Source organism: Antechinus flavipes, chromosome 3, assembly GCF_016432865.1.
Source record: "Antechinus flavipes isolate AdamAnt ecotype Samford, QLD, Australia chromosome 3, AdamAnt_v2, whole genome shotgun sequence".
Taxonomy (NCBI): Eukaryota; Metazoa; Chordata; class Mammalia; order Dasyuromorphia; family Dasyuridae; genus Antechinus; species Antechinus flavipes.
In genome coordinates, this window is record NC_067400.1 from 249,489,093 (window position 1) to 249,506,438 (window position 17,346).

The 17,346-nt window shown below is 36.5% G+C and overlaps 1 protein-coding gene across 3 annotated transcripts in view; it reads left to right on the plus strand.

Moving 5' to 3' along the window:
- Window positions 1–4,980: 4,980 nt before the first annotated feature.
- DYRK1A (dual specificity tyrosine phosphorylation regulated kinase 1A) overlaps window positions 4,981–17,346 on the plus strand; it is a 184,394-nt gene continuing 172,028 nt past the window's right edge. For 2 of the 3 annotated variants that reach the window (XM_051984862.1, XM_051984867.1), the window contains exon 1: window positions 4,981–5,673. The gene's annotated coding sequence lies outside the window, so the exon portion shown is untranslated. The remainder of the gene's footprint in view (window positions 5,674–17,346) is intronic. The other variant, XM_051984865.1, reaches the window with a different exon arrangement.

The following is a 17,346-nucleotide window of genomic DNA, read 5'->3' on the forward strand; positions in this document are numbered from 1 at the left end:
CAACCCAGAGAGGTTGGGGTTATTAATGCTCCTATTTACAGATAATTGAGGTTAAGTGACTTGCCGAAGGTCATGTAGCTAGTTTTTGTTTGAAGCTAGATTTGGATTCAGATCTTCCTGACTCTAGGTCCAACAGTGGGCCTCAGGATGACCATTTTGTCACTTAGGTCTCTCTAATAATAATTTTGTAAAGACAACTTTGAAAAACTGAAGAATTTTAGTCAATATCTAATAGCTCTTTGGCAAGGCTTGGACCCTGCACAGATACTGGGAATTGTATTTTTTCTTAGCTTGGAAAGAGGAAACTACCTTGAGATCAGGGTTTTTTTTTCTTTTTCCCTTTCTACAGTGGGAGTTTTTTGAGGCTTTCTCCAGAATCAGAGAAGATAGGGAAAAGAAAGGGAAGGTGACAGTCTTTCCCAGACACATGGAATGGTGGCTGTTGACAGTGATATCTATCTGAATGACTGAATCTGAAACATTTAATTTTATTTTTCAAAAATAATAATGGTTGATTCTGTCCTTTTATTTTGTTATTCATGGCATAAGGGTGTGAGATGGCTCTGGAAGCCACACATCAGAAAGTGACCTTTTTCTTTTCAGTCCTAGAATCTCAACTTCTCAATCAATTGTTAGTTCTTGCTCTCTAATTAGGACATAGTGAAGAGACATTTAGATGTTTCATAACTACACTTGCAAATTAAAGTACTTTAGACTTTGAGCCCTTACAAAGCTGCCAGATCAGATGGGTTGGAAATGCAAAGACCAACCATTATTCCAAAGAATTAATGATGGTTATGGTACTCATCACCTGATACATTTCTGGACATGAAAAATGTTGGAATTTGTTTTGTTTGATTATGTTAATTTGTTACAAGGGAATTTTTTTATTGACAAAACATTTGCATGGGTAATTTTTCAACATTGATCCTTGCAAAAACTTCCTTTTCAACTTTTCCTCCTTCCCTCCACCTCCTCCCCTAGGTGGCAGGCAGTAAGGGAGAGTTTTTTTTTTTAAATTGAGGGAAACATTGGAATGAAGATTGGGGCTAGTTGTAGTAGATAGCACTGAAGAAAAAAAAAAAAGAGGAAGGAGTCACTAGACTTGTAGGATAGCTTTGAACCTAACTTGTTGAATTAATTTATTTTTCATTCATTTTAGTCATGTACTATTCTTTGTGGGATTTTCTTGACAAAGATACAGGAGTGGTTTGACATTTCCTTCTTGAATTAATTATATACAACTAAAAAAGAAGCTCAAGATTAAGAAAATACATTAGATGAGAAAGTTAGGTCTAAGGTTAAAAGGAAAGTTTTCATGATGTCTAGAACCCATCACTTTTGGACAACTATGTCACCTTATTTATTTAAATTATATGCAAATTACATCATGTAAAATGCCAGATTGGGTGAATCAAAAGCTAGAATTAAGGTGGCTGGTAGAAATATCGGTGATCTCAGATATGCAGATAATGACATTCTGATGGCAGAAAATGGAAGAATTAAGAAGTCTTTTGATCAGGGTGAAAGCAGAGTGTGAAAGATGGCTTAAAGCTTAACATCAAATATACTAAGATCTTGACAACTGATTCTATCATTTTCTGGCAAAAAAGGGAGAAGTGGAAGCAGTGTCAGATTTTATATTCTTGAGTTCAAAGATCACTGTAGATGTTGACTGCAGCCATGAAATTAGGAGTTGCTTGTTTCTTGGAAGGAAAGCTTTGGCAAATCTGGACAGCATATTAAAAGTAGAGATATCACTTTGACAACAAAAGTCCAAATAGTCAAAACTACGGTTTTTCCAGTAGCAGTATATGGCTGTGAGTGTTGGAATATAAGGAAAACTGAGGGCTGCAGAATCTACACTTTCCATTTGTGGTGCTGAGGAAGACTTTTGGGGAGTTTCTAGGATAAGAAAGAGATCAAATCAGTCAATACTTAAAGAAATTAATTCAGACTATTCACAAGAAAGTCAAATAAAAAATTTGATGTTTAAATATTTTGTTCACATACTGAGAAGATGGGACTCAGGAAATAACCCTGATGTTGGGAAAGACTGAAGATAAAAAAAGAAAGGGAAGGCAGAGGATGGGATGGGAAGATAATGTCATAGAAACAAAGAACATGAGCTTGAATAGATTTTGGGAGATAATGAAGAATAGAAGGGCTTGGTGTGCTGTAGTTCATGGGGTCACAAGGAATCAGACACAACTGAATGGGTGAACAACAGCAATGTAGGGAGACAGCAAGATTTTTCAGCTAGTCAAAATACAACTCTAAGCTAAGGATAATGAAGGCAGAGGTGGAATGAGTAGAGAGACTTTCTTAGGTTACCATTTTTCTGGCCCAAATTCTTTTACATACTAAATGAGGTAAGTCAAAAGAATGGATTTTGAGATTTCTACCTAGACATAGGTTTCAAAAAGAGATTGGAGCTACTCAATATAGCTTTTGTTAGCTGGTGGTGAACTTTAGTTGAGATGGCTTGTTGGCTATGCTGAAAAGATAAGCCAAGAACCTACTATGAGAAAATGAGGGTGACAAGCCCAGTGAAATCAACACTAGGGGCCCATTATCCAGATCAAATTGATCTTCCTAAAGAGCAAGTTTGACCATATCACCCTCCCTCCTTCCTATTCAATCAACTCCATTGGCTCCCTCTTGTCTCCAGGATTAAGTACAAAATTCTCTAGCTTTTAAAGCCTTGCATAACCTGATTCCTTCTTACTTTTTCCTCCTTATCTTACCTTTACTACTTATATCTCTCCATGTAATCTGTGATCTACAGGAACTGGTCTCTCTGCTGTTCTTCGAACTTATTCTATCTTCTGACTGGGCATTATCACTGGCTGTCCTTCAATTATGGAATTCTCTTTCCAAAGTGCTGTCTAACTTTCCTGGCTTCCTTCAAATTCAGATAAAATCCCATTCTTGGCAAAAGACCTTTTCCAATCCCGGTTAATGTTAATGTCTTCTGTTTCTTATTTCCAATTTATCTTGTATATATCTTTTTTATACAGTTGTTTGCATGCTATCTCCCCCGTTAGATTGTAAGCTCCATGAGAGAAGGAACTATCTTTGTCCTTTCTTTGTATCACTAGTGCTTAGGATAGCGCCTGGCACATAGTAGGACATTAATAAATACTTGAATGATACCATCAAAAGAAATTCATGGTCCTGTAGCATGGGACGTTCAAGTTACTTTTACATGTTCCCTATGTGTGTGCCCATTCTTCCCACTGATGCTGTGTGTATATTTGTACCTTGAATCTGTAGCTCAGCATCTTCTATTGTGACTTTTAAATGTCTTTGCTTTGAAAGAATTATGTCCTATAGCTGGATAGAGAAAAGGTAAATCTATCAGTGCCAGAGTCTGACTGATATTTTAACTAGAAGCTGACTAGTTAGAAAGGGATAGGTTTTCTCTTATGAATAGACAGATAACATACATACAGCTATTTGAATGATTTAATCTGGGTGGTAAAAAGCAAGGGCATTCTTGGATTGTATTCTTTCAAATCTTGATACGTATAAGGTAGTTTCTCCTTGAGCACCAATATTAATTAGCCCAGCCATATAATGTCGCCGTAATTAGGTTGAAATTTTTATCCCTTCCTGTGTCATATGCTTGAAAAGGCATGCAGACAGCTTGCTTTCATGAGGCAGAGCACAGGAAAATGTTCAGGTAGGTGTGATAGGTAATACAATCTAGATTTCCTCTCTCTCCCCCTACCCCCTTGGTGATAGGGTTTTTCTTTCTTGGATGCCGGTCGTCCGTGATAAAGACTGTCAGATGTAGGCTTCTGGTTGGTGTGACACTTCTATTTGAAGACTGCATGCTGCTCTTTCGAAGACTGCAGAACAACTTTGCTATAAAATGCAGGTTTCATAGCACTTTCCCCAGGTTAACAAACAGAACCATTCCGGGGTGATTTTTTTTGTTGTTTTTGGAGGTTAGTGCAGAGGGGTCGCGGCGGCGGTAAGAGAACCTGAAGTAGCAGTGGAGCAGCGGGCGGGGCCGCTTGGGAGTGGCACTCGGGCACCAGGTTAAACCCTCGCTAGCAGGTCCAGAGGGTTATGTAGTTTCCCCCGTTTCCACCCCCGCCTCCCAGTTCCTGCAGTGGGGCCCTACCCGCAGCTGCTGTGCATTATGGGGAGTACGCAAGAGTATAGTCCAGGAGGTGGCAGCTCTCCAGATTTCTGGTGGCCAACCTAGTTTGGGGCGGGGTTTGGGATATATGTGTTAAATGTGTGTGTGCGTGTGTCTGCGTGCGCGCGCGTGCGAGCAGGCTCTTTCCCTCTACAAATGCAGTACTTAGAATTACAAAATTTGATCCGATCCCTCCTTCCTTCTTTTCTGTTTTCTCCACCCCACAACACCTCTAGTCATCCTTCCCTTCTCCTTCCTTCCTTCTGCCCCCTCCCCAGAGTGAATCACGCGCCCTCCTCTGACACTTGGCAGCAAAACAGCGCCGAATTTATCCTTCACGTGACCGAAGGGGGTTGGGTAGTTGGTTGGGGGAAGGGAAGAGGCAAGGAAAAGGAGGGAACGGAATTCGCTGTTACCCCAGCGACAGGCCCCGCCCGCTGGTTTGGGGAAGTGGGGTAGGAGGAGTACGTCAGCACGTCAGCCGGGGTTTTGCTATTTGATTGACAGTTGCCATAGCGACCGGGTCGGTCAGTCGCCATTTTGTTGGTAGGGTTTTTTTTTAAACCCTTTCGCTTCCCGCCCGAATAATAATAAAAAGCTCCCTTGGAGTGAGGTGGGGGCGGTAGCGGTAACTGCGGCGGGGGAATCCAGGAGGCTGCTGTGGTTGCTGTTGTTGATCAGGCCCAGGCCGGCGCGGGGAGCGGACAGCTCGAGCTGGGGGTGCGGGTGCCACGGGCGCTGCTGTTCCTGCTACTACTGTTCCTGCTGCTGCCGCCGCTGCGGACGAGACCGGTGTGTGTGTGTGTGTGTGTGTGTGTGTGTGTGTGTGTGTGTGAGTGTGTGTGAGTGTGTGAGTGTGTATGTATGCGTGTGTGAGTGGTGTGTGAGTGTGTGTGTTTGAGTGTGTGAATGTGTGTTTGTGAGAAAGAAGTGAGAGAGGGAGAGGAATAGTGTGTGTGAGTGTGTGTGTGTGTGCGCGCGTGTGCGTGTGTCCGTGCTAGGAGGATCTCTCGGGGGGCGGGCGGCTAGGACTTTTCTGGCGGATAAGCCGCCGCCGCCGCCGCGCCGCCGCCGCCGCCGCCGCCCCGGCCCCGGCGCTTCTCATTGCGCAGGTTTGGAGCGCGCGCCATTTTGTGAGATTTACAAAATCTTGCTCGGAAAGGAGCCGGGAGCCACTGAGACTGAGGCACCCTGTGCCACGGCCGCCCGGGAGAGGCCGCCGCCACCGCCGCCCTCTACGCCGCGCCCGGCCTCCCCCGGCCTAGCTCGGCCTCGCACTACTGCCCGGCTGATCCTTGGAGTCCGGGGACTGCGGTATTTGCCGGGGAGGGGGGTTGTCGCCTTCTTGGTCTCTGGCGCTGCTGAAATAGGGAGACTGAGACGCAGTGGCTGGTGAGTGAAGTCGGGAAGTGCCGGGGGCGGAGAGAGGCGGCCGGGGCGGTGCTGGATCCGGAGGCCCTCGGATGGGATTGTAACTGCGGGAACCCGGGGACCAGGACCCGAGAGCAGCCGCCGTCGTCTCGGTGAGTGTCCGAAGCCTTCCTCTCCCTTCTCCCCCAGGCCCCGGCAGCAGGCCTCTCCCGGGGACTCGAGCCTTTTCCCCTCGTAATAGGCCGAGCTTCCCAGTTTGAGCTTCAGTGAGAACCTGCAGTGACATACAGGTCAAAGAGAAACAGAGTGTATTTATATACATAGATATCTATCTATATCTATCTATCTATATGTATATATGTATATGTATGTGTATATGTATATGTATATATATGTTGAGGAGGAAACCTGCCATTTTAGAAAGAAGTGTCCCTAGTCCTGCTAGTGGAATCACCCCCTCGTGTAGCTTGGGGAGGAGCTGCGGGGTACAGGCCTCTGGTAAGGTGGAATCGGAAAGGTCTCATTTTAGCGAAGTTGAGTATGGGGTGAGTGTAAGTTAAGAAAAAGATAAGGGACGCGGACCCTTTGAAAGACCCCGACTCCTGCAGATGGAGAATTGCAGGTAACACACAGATAAACCCTTTTCTGTTTGCAACCAGTGCTCTCCTTTTGTGGCTATATAGTGCTGAATTCTTTTTATATGTTTTTGGTTTGGAGAGAGTACTGGGTCTCTGCAAAAGGAAGGGAGATATTTTTCCTGATCTTTAGCCCCTTTATCTCTTAATTCTTCAGCTGTGAAGAGAATCAAGAATTATTCAGCAGTTGACCCTTTTCCTTGTTAATCTGCAAACATGAGTTGGTAGGATGCAGTGAGATGATGAAAACAAGGAATTGAGATTATTTTAGGTAAATTTTAGGTAGGTAGTTGATAATCTTATTTTTGAAAAATTCTTCATCTCGTAATCTGTTTTGGCTTTTAAAGTCACAGTCTATGATACTCATTTCCTGAAGTTAAAGCAAACTTGGCCCTTTTAAGGTGGCAACTTAAATACTTGTTTAACAACTAGAAAATATGATGACAGAGAACATATTTATTATAATATACCCACAAAAGTTTTGACATGTGGTTCTTAAATTTATAGACAAACCTAAGATCATTTTGGAATTCAGCATTTTAACTCCCAAAGTCAGTGAACACTTTGAATATACAGAAAAAAAGGTCAGTGTCCACATTAAAATTTCCCAGTTATAAATAGCAGTATAGTAGATATATGTCTCTTCAGGTTACCTAGATCATAAGAATTCTGTAATGTCAAAGTTGTTTGATTCTTGCATTACTCATCATAAAATAGATACACCTTAAAAATTGACTTTAACGTTAAAGAACACTACTAATTCTGCAACACAATTCATTTTTACTCAATCAGCTGATTATAATAATGAATATTGTAGTCATTTATACATTATTAAAGGTTTATGACTTTAAATGCAGTGTCAGTGTTAGTTTGTAATTGGCTTTATCATTTGTTGAATTGGAAAGTGAAGACTGACATGATCTGGTGCCATTTTGTCCAAAATTTTTTTTTTATCTTTTAGGAATATTTTTATATTTGATAACTGTACTTTATCGCTGAAAACTCTTAATGAAATTCTTGTTTCTTATGGATGTGCCATATATGAGTACCACTTCAACTATTCTAAGTAGATGTAGGCTTTGTTTGGCTATTCTTAACTATTAATATAGATATGTGATTTCATCTTTTGGGAGTTCCCTCCAATAATGCAGATCCCAACTCATCCAATCCTACCTAACCTGAGTATTGTTGGTTTCCCAAAAGTTGGCCCCTGGTGGTCTACCTTGTATGATTGATGAATATAAAATGTGTATTAATAAGCATAAGTTTTATTTATTCCTTTAAAGTACCTAGCTTTTATTCATGTACAATTTCATACTTTGCGTAACTAAAATGTAAAAGATTAAATATATTGGCATAAGGTTATTTTTTTAATGTAAAGAAAAGTTTTTGCCTTTGTTTACTTATACATTTCTTTTTTGTTCTTTTGTTTACTAAATTGTAAAGAATACAGATTCCAATTAGACAATGGATTTTTTTGTGTAGCTTAAGATTTATAGGATAATTTTTAAGTGATGTATATGGTGTCATATAGTAATTAAGGGAATTTACTTAGCTCTAGCTAAAATTCTTTTTAATATGTAATGATTCAGAACTGTTCCAACAAACCAATTTTTACAAAAGGTTTCTAGTAGTGGAGTACTGGCATTTTAATAACTGTCTAGCTTTACTCAGAACAAAAGTAGTGTTGCCACAAAATTTTCAATGACTTGGGTCTATACTGCATAAAGGTACATGTGGAAATGAGTTATGGCAATTTCATGGGTACTTATGTACTTATTTGTGAATTAACTAGCATGTGTTATAACTTTACACCTTCAAAAACTTATATGTAATATACTCTTTTGTTGTTGTCATTTGTTTTTGCTATGTTCTTTTATTCACACTTTATCCCATTTGATATTAAGGGTACCTTTATGGAACAGTTTGTTTTTCCAAGTCTCACCTTAATTACATCCCATTGGTTTTTTAATGGGGTTTATATTAGGCATGTTTTGCCTGACTGTGACATTTGTTTATAGCTTATAACTTCTTTCTCTTGAATAAAGTTCTTAAACTTTAGTAACCATGTAACATGGTATGAAGTTGTGTTGGTAGTATTCCAGCTACATATGAAATTTGTTATAATTTTAGGACAATTCTGCTTCTCAATATATCACTATATTAGTGTTTGTAATTCTTCATTGGGGGCCAAGTCTTTCACACCCACTGGAAGTCCCCAAAATGACTTTTTGTGATTGAATGTTTTACAGATTGCCATCAAGTTGCTCAAATCTTATAGGAAGCTTCCTTGAATTTTTTTCTATTAAAAATTGATTTAACTTTGAAAGAAAAAGTGGGTTTCATTAATAAAAATTAGCTTTCCAGTTATTAATGTATAGTCCAATTTTTATTTTGCTTAGGAAAACTTTTTTCCCCCATTCATGATTAATAGTTTTTTCTTTTTATTATTTTTAAACTGGTCTTCTCACTGTTCTTCCAACCATAAGAAGCCTACATTATACTATAGAGAAAATAGTAAACAGCCCTTTAGCTGTCTGGGCCCTCTGTTTTGAAGATTAATTAGGCTTGTTTCACAGAGAAGTTTTTTAATTTTTGGTTCTATTTTAATTTTTGACTGTCCTTTCTTTTGTGCTTCACTGCAGCTGATAGCTCTTGATTGTTAGCTGATCAATCTTATCACTTGTCATTCCCACACCAGGAGCCAGTGCAGTAACTTGCTGAAGTGTGTCCCTTATCACCTACATCTTTTGCATGTTTTCTTGGAGAACTATCTATTATTAAAGCCATAGAATTAAAAGCACAACAAAAGACCAGTGAAACTCTTGTGTATGTTACGAAACTAGCTCAATTGACAACTAAATCTGATGGGGAAAACAGTTTAATTTCATATGTTTTCATCTGAGTAAGGTTAGACATTTTGAGTCAGCCTAAAGATACACATGAATGATCTTTGGTGTCCAAAACTGAAATCATATCAATTATTTTTTAATAATTATGATGTTAATTAATGTGTACTATTGTAGAAGTAAGCTTTCAGTGCTTGATTAGAAAGATTGGGTCATTCTCCTGTGAGTGCAAGAAGAAAGGGAATTGTACTCTGCACAGAGCACATTGCCAAGTTGTCTAAAAATTCAGTGCCTAAGTTCTGGAGGGCCTTTCCATTTTTGTGATTCTATGACATGTAAAAGTTAAATCTATGAAAGTTTTATAGAACACATATATTTTAATCTACAATTTTTAAAAAATCAGCACTTATTTACTGAACACCTGTTGTGAAAGGCATTATGGAGCTGAGACAAATAGAACATAATTTCTGTTCTATAGAAGTTTCCAATCTTGTCATACAAATACATTTTTTTTGGAACTAATTGTTAATTTTATTGTTGATTATAGAGAATTAACATACCATAACATACCATTTTGCTATTGTACCTCTATCCTCCTTAACATTTCAGCTTAATAACATTGTACAAGGATATAACTAATATTGGTCTTTGTTTTGTTTGGAAATTCAAATCAAATAGCAATTTTCTAGAATGCTATTTTTGCATTCTGTCAGTGTACTTATGCTGAGATAAGACTTTAAGATTCTTTGTGTAGGAATAGGGAGAAGAAGAAATACTTAATAATTTAATGGAATCTTAAGAATGCTTTGCATATTTAGTTGAAAGAGCAAACCTCAGGACAATTTATTAGGAACATTACTGGGAAAGAAAAATAACCTTTATCACCTACTTGGTGATTAAAAGAAAACTCACATTGACTTGTTTTCCATAATATTAATTTGAATGTTTTTGACATTTATTGTATTAAACATTCTCCAAATAAAATTGTAAGAGAATTAGAAATAATTCATTGACAAAAAAATTCTCATTAAATTATATACACATTCATATATTTTTCATTTCCCTGATGGAATGAAACTTTCCAATTAAAACTGATTTCTAATTGTTTCCTAAAAAAAAAAAAAGGCCTCACCTAAATGTGCCTCTGCTCTCATAATTTCCTGACAGTGATCTCAAGCATGAACTTGGAATCCTACTGATTAAACCCTAATGAGTAAGAAGTCCACTCATTTTCTTTTAACTTATTTCTATCACATTAACTTAGAGAATCATTATGTACCTGTTAAGCTAAAAGATACAAATTCATTACTTGAAACTGTATTATCAATTAAACATTGTCATTGAAAAGTTGTTAACATATATTGAAATTGTATATTAAATGATGTATTGTAATTTGATTTTTCTTAAAATATAAGACTATTTAAATGAGCTGAGTTTTGGTTACAACTCTCTGTCCTTGAATTTACTTATCTGTATTTTTTTTTTAATGACCCTCTCATTCAGAGTACTTTTGTATAAACATGATCATAAGTATTTGCCAAATTTTTTGGTTAATATAAAAATTACGGTACTTTAGAGTTAATACTACCTCTAATTGGATTGAGGATTGAAAAAAGTTTGAGTTTTGAGAATAATTTAGTTCTGTAAATATTAAATCGATTATTGTACTCTAAACTTTTTCCTTATTCTCGTTTAGAAAGGATTTCTCACTTAATATTGTCTTGTGGAAACACTATTGTAGTTGAGTGGAGGAAAGTTACTTAAATTGGGTAGTTGAAATTTCCAAGCATATTTGTCTATTTACCTAATACTAATACAGTGTTCATATCCTTTGATTTGAAGAACTATTTTTAAGATAAACATTCTTTTCTTACCTTTATCTCTTAATTTTTGAAGTTTTTAAAGTTATTATTTGAAGTCATTCATTGGAAAATGAACTTAACTGAATATTGGAAAGGATCCAAATAATCTGTTATAATCTTGCCAGTTTCTCTTAACTTTAGTACTATAAAATTACAATTGACTTATAATTCTCATGTGAGAATTAGTTGCCAATTCAGAGCTTCATAATTTTTGTTTTCATTTGTACATGGCAGCTTTCTAAATCTAATCCTTTATTCAAGCAGTTATTGAAATATGGAAAATAAAATTTTGCTCTCAGGGACAAAGTAAGCTCATATATATCTGATGCATGTCCAACTATATTATTTACTATTAAAAAAAACCTTATTATTTACTATTTATCACTCCTGTTTAGTTTGCCTGTCATCAGATATTTGTTATTAGAATTAAAAATTCAATTCAACTCAGTAAATATTAAATAAGAAAAAGAAGCACAATCTTTACCTCAAGGAACTTGTTGTCTATGTAGGGAAGACAATACACAGAAGGAAGCTGAAAAGGGAGGGTAGGGGGGACTGACTATATGTGGTGATACTTGGCTTGAAGATGGCATCATGTTCTGTAAAGTCTAAACCAAGTAGAACTTCTGAAGGAAAATAGAGTTACTGGAAAAGTTGTAAAAATTTTCAGCTCTGTAAAGAAAGGCTTCAGGAGAAATTTATTGTTCTTTTCTCTAGTTCTCCCACAAAAGGGGAGAGGCAGCTGAGTTGAGAAGGTTGAGTATCAAAAACTGAGTGAATCAACTTGATGATGAGCTTAATATTGATGTTTCTTGGAGTCAAAACCCAGTAGAGTTGCTGATGGAAAAAGGAGAATTACTTGGAAAAGAGAAAGAAAAATATTGTTTTGATGGTAGTGACCTGTATCAAAAAGATAGAAATTCATATATGCTGAGGGAATTGATAAGTCATATTTTTTTATTCACATGGTCCTATGAAATTGCCCAGTAGCTACCCAGGATAGGAATCGAATCTTCTGAATTCAAAGCCAAGACTGGTGTTGGCTTATAAATAGGTAATTTGGTTAAAAATATGGCTATGTTTATTATCTTAAACTGGTCTGCTTGACGTTTGACAATAATTGCTAAAAATGAGTATTTCAGTAGGTTTCTAACCAATCCCTAGATTTAGATAATAGAGTTTAAAGTTAGGTAATCCAAAAAAATCCCAACTTCTATAGGAATTAATTTCTTAATTTTAGTGCCTTCCCTCTATTAATTTCCTGTTTATTCTTTGTATAGTTCACTTGTACATATTTGTTTGCTTGTTGTTTACACCATGGTACACCATTGTTTACACCACCACATAGGAGTGTGAGCTCCTGGAGGGCAGGAACTATTAGCCTTTCTTTGTAGTCCCTATGCTTAGTATAGTGCCTGGCACAAAGTAGGTGGGTACTCATTGACTGATTTTTAACTACAAACTCCAGTGCCATCCTCCCTCAACTGTAGTTAAAATGCCTAATTATAATTACATCTTTACTTTGAATTAATGATACAAGTCTTATATTGTTCATATATATAAAATGTTTAAATCAAGAAATTAATTTCCTGTGTTTTTAGCCACAGGCTTTGGCAAATTTCAAAATGTTTTTGAAGAAAATTCAGGATATAAAATGTCTGTTTAGTCATTACTTTTGCAAGTGGTTATTATCTAACAGGGTAGTATTGAGTATCATATAACTTTGTATACTTGGGTTTGGTTTAGCTGGGTAGTACCTTTGTATGTATACAGAATATTAACCAAATTTAACTGTAAGGATTAAGTTAATAGAGCAATATTAGGTGGAATGTGTTTGCATTTGAAAGGAGACATTTAATGGGTTGCCAAAGTTATTATCAGTTCTCCTTTGTGCTATGAAAGACTAGGATGGCATGTCTAATTGAAATCCACAGTTAATCTCCCCAGTTCTGGGGAATTATATTCAAAAACCTCTTATCAGTGTACTTGTCTTTCAGAATTGATGGATTTAAGTTTTACCTCCTTGTTCTAGGGATGTATAAAAAGAAGTGAAATGGCCAAAAGACACAGCGGGAGAAAGTAGGAACAAGATCTTGCTTGGGTAATCTATTGTTGAACAATGGAGATTTGATTTGAGATTCTGTAACACTTTATAATTTGTCTTATGCTTGAGGATTCTGATTGTTATGTTTTCTACTAATTAACCACTTAAATACAGAAAAATTGGTGGCCTTTTAATTTTTATTTCTGAAAATTTTAGTCAAGTTTAGAACTTCCTCATGTTGGTGTGGTAACCCTGGATTTTTGAAGACTGTCAATGTTGCAAATCTGGTAAAGTCCATGCAAAGTTTAGATCTGGTGACAGACTTATTCTCAGGATCCATCTAGCTAATTTTGTAGAAGAAGCTTTATTACCAGATTTTATTCCTAGTATCTGGTGTCATTATATAGAGTATGAAACATGAAGGAGTAAGAAAATAGAGCAGTAGAAAATGTTACGGTTATGAATATTTTAGTGACAGTAGCCCTGGAATAGTGTAGTAAGATTTAAGTTAACTTTTTGAATTAACTAGAAGGAAGAGGTATTTCCACAACAATAAAATTCCTTAAGCTACTGAAGTATAAGTTGTAAATTTTAAATTTGTTTTTTATTTTAGACTTTGACGTTTCTTGAAAATAATATTACCCTTTTCCCAATATTAAACTACTAATCATAATGAAATTACAAAGTAAATCTGATAGATTGATGATGTGAGTACACTCCTCCCTTAATCATAATCTGCCATGCCTTTTCATTCTGTGCAGTTCTTGTCCATGTTGTCACACAGATCTATACAATGTGTCAGAGGTTTGTTAGGATCATTCTTTTAACATCCTGGGGGGTAACATAGTGGTTTTTAGTTGTCCTTTCACTTATGTTACGTGACAAATGCACCTCCTTTTCTGATTGTATTTTTTTCCTTAGATGATATCCTTTTATGCAAGTTATTGTTGCAAATGATATGCTAAAGCCTAGTTTAGGGCATTGGGACATATTTCTGTTGTTCTTTTGGAAGTCTATAATTTCTTTTCTTTTTGGATTTTCAGGATCTAGTCATAGTGTATCTGGAAGAATATACTATTTCTAAATTACCTATTTTAAAAACTTTTTCCCATCTTAATAAATTATCTGTAGCAATCGGAATTTCCATTTTTAGGAAATTTAATGTGTTATTTGGCAAAAGATTTTCCTTTGAAACCAATCAGATTTCATTAGGTATAGATGATTTTGGTATAGGGAAATGAGTCTGAGATTTGTAAGTAGACTACTACTCACAGACTGATGTTGGGCCAATCACTTAGCTTATCTGAACCTAAGTTGCATTATATAAAAAACGGAGATAGTAAATTTCCATTGTTAGGAATTGCTTTATACATGTTTTTAAAGCTATTTTTCATTTTCACTATTTTCTTTTGAGCCTTATGTTCTTAGATTTTGTATACAAAATCATCTTTGGAAGAAAAATCTAGAAAAACTGAAGCACTATTCTTTAATTTAGGATTCTGGAAGCTCTAAATATTGGACTTGGATTTAGTTACTACATGTTGTGATTGATACTTAAATCCTTGTGATGATTTCATGGTCATCCATGCAATAGTATTTTGATAGGTATTGTTTTGTTAAAAAAATTTTTTTTATTATAGCTTTTTATTTACAAGATGTATGCATGGATAATTTTTCAGCATTGACCCTTGCAAAACCTTCTGTTCCAACTTTGCCCCTTTTTCCCCTCACCCTCTCCCCAAGATGGCAGGTAGACCAATATATAAATGCAATATATGTATACATATTTATACAGTTACCTTGCTGCACAGAAAAATTGGATTTAGAAATAAGGTAAAAATAACCTGAGAAGGAAAACAAAAATGCAAGCGGACAATAACAGGAGTGGAAATGCTATGTTGTGGTCCATATTCATTTCCCATAGTTCTTTTGCTGGTTGTAGCTGGTTCTCTTCATTACTAAACAAATGGAATTGTTTTGGTTCATCTCATTATTGAAGAGAGCCATGTCCATTTGATAGGTATTGTGAATTTTGTAAGCAGGATACCTATGAATCTCAGCTCTGCTATTTTACTAGTTGTGTGTAAGCTAAGTCAGAGCCTTCTTATCTATGATGTTTTACACATCTTAAATAAAATTTTTATAGACAATTTACTAGAGGACTTTCTCTTGTTCTTTAAATATTTTGTATATACTAACACCATCGCTTGGACTATTCAGCTGATGCCTCTCAGTATTAATACATTATTGATCCTATTCTGCCATACATATGTGTCCTTGGTAATTTTTTATAATATTTGTCTTAATGTGAGTCATCATTAGTAATGTGCTTTCAGGTAAAGCTCTACATTGATGTCTTATCATGACATAGTTATGATACTGGGTTTCCAAAGTAGAGGACAAAACCTAGAAGGTTTTACTAAGCAGAATTTTTACATGAGTGGAAGGAATATCCATCTCATTCTGGTATAGATATTGTAGATATTTTATATTTCTGAGTTGAGGACCAGCTTGTTTAAGTATGGAGAAGATCATCCTTTTATCATTGGTGGTTTGTTTTTTTGGCCACAGTGAACTACAATGTAGTGGTGGTAGTGGTGGAATTGTATTAATTATTTTTGTGCTTTTGGACTAAAATATGTAAGTTTAATGTAAATTTCTATAATTGCATAATAATGTGCAAATGTGTCCTCAAATAGATTGAAAAGAAAATGTGGTAGCCTAAATTTTTTGAAAGGATCTTGAGAAGTAGATTTTTTTTGTTTTGTTTTGGTTTTTGGTGGTCCATTCAGTTTTGTGTCAGGTAACTTCTGGTTGGTGTTTACCTGTCTGTTGCATATTTGCATTCTGAAAGAATTGTGATTTTTACCATACAGATTATTAGCCTCTTCATATATAAAGCAGTGGTTCTTAGCAACTCATTTGTTTACTCTGTTCTGGTTCTGAGATCATCCCTCTCTCTTTTCCACTACATGATGGCTGCTTCTATGGTACTTTGCTCTATTTGGGAGTTAAAGGAAGAGGCCTAGAAATTTCAATTTAAATAACAACTTGAACAGATAGTGTATTGTGGTCTAATAGTTTAAGTGCTTTTGGAATTCTTCTGTGCTCTGAGCTGCCCAGATTTTGGGGTTTGGGGGCTTGTGTAAAGCCTAGCCAGGAGGCTGTTAGCTTGGGAGCTGTGGTCTGGAGGGCATCAGGGCTCCTGGTGTTTGAAAGGATGCCCCAAGATGGTTCTTTTAATGTTGCTTCGTGAAGACTGCGTTGTTATCCAGATCTTTGGTCTTCTCTGTGGGTGCAGTGTAGTTTTCTTCTCAGTTTCTTGGCTGACAGGAGAGACACTTTCAGTTTTGTTAAGCCTTTAAGTCTTTGAATTGGGATAAGCTGTCCTTCTAGACAGCTCTTAGGACTCTGTAGAAACTATAGGAGGGTAAGGTCTCCCAGTGGATTTCAGTCTAGCCATTTTTTGCCTGGTTCACACAGTAAATACGCATCAGTCACCATTTATTTAGATGCCTTCTTAGGCTAGGTATTGCTAAGTCCTAGGAATATAATTACAAAGAAGAAAGCAATCAAGGAATTTAAAATATTAATTTGAGATTTGAATAAATATATAAGTATATGCAGCATACAGAGTGGTTGGAAGGGGTACTGCTAGGTAAAGGGGATGTGGGGGTCTGTTTCTTAAAGGGTGAGAGGGATTCTGTGAAGTGTAGGTGAGGGAGTAAAGGAGAGGGAGCAATTGAAGTCAACATTGAGGTTATGAGTCTTGGATATTGGACGAATGGTAGTAGTCTTGACAGGATAATAAGAAAAATTGGAAGAGGGATGTGTTTAGGGGGAAAGTCTCTTGAAACAGCTCTTGGTTAGGAAATTGATGTTTGAGATTGAGAGGAGAGACAGGGACAGAGTAAATATAAATCTCAGAGTCTTCTGCCTAGAGATAGTAATTGAACCCATGGAAGCTGATGGGGTCATGGAGAGAATATACAGAAAAAAGAGAACAGGGCCCATTGTCTTGGGAAACAGTCACTATTAAAAGATATATATGTGTGATAAAGGAGCAAAGGAAACTTGGTATTTTTTACTCTTCCCATATTTCATCTTTTGGTGGTCTCATTCAGTTCTATTTTAGCTCCTATGTCCTATGTAGATGATAACCTAAATTTATAATTTTAGCCTTAATATCTCCTAGTTTCATACCCTGTGTCCCTCTAGGATATTTCTGATTATATGCGTCATTAAAATTCAATATCCCATCTTTTCATTGTTTTTCCTGTAAACTTATTCTTACTTAAGATATACTTAAGATATACTTAAGATTGCTATTTTTGTCTTGGGGTTGATTGTAAGTCAGTTAGGAGTCACCTGTCCCAGAAACTTATAAGATATGAAGGATTTTAAATACCAAATCAGGTATTTAAACCTCAAATCA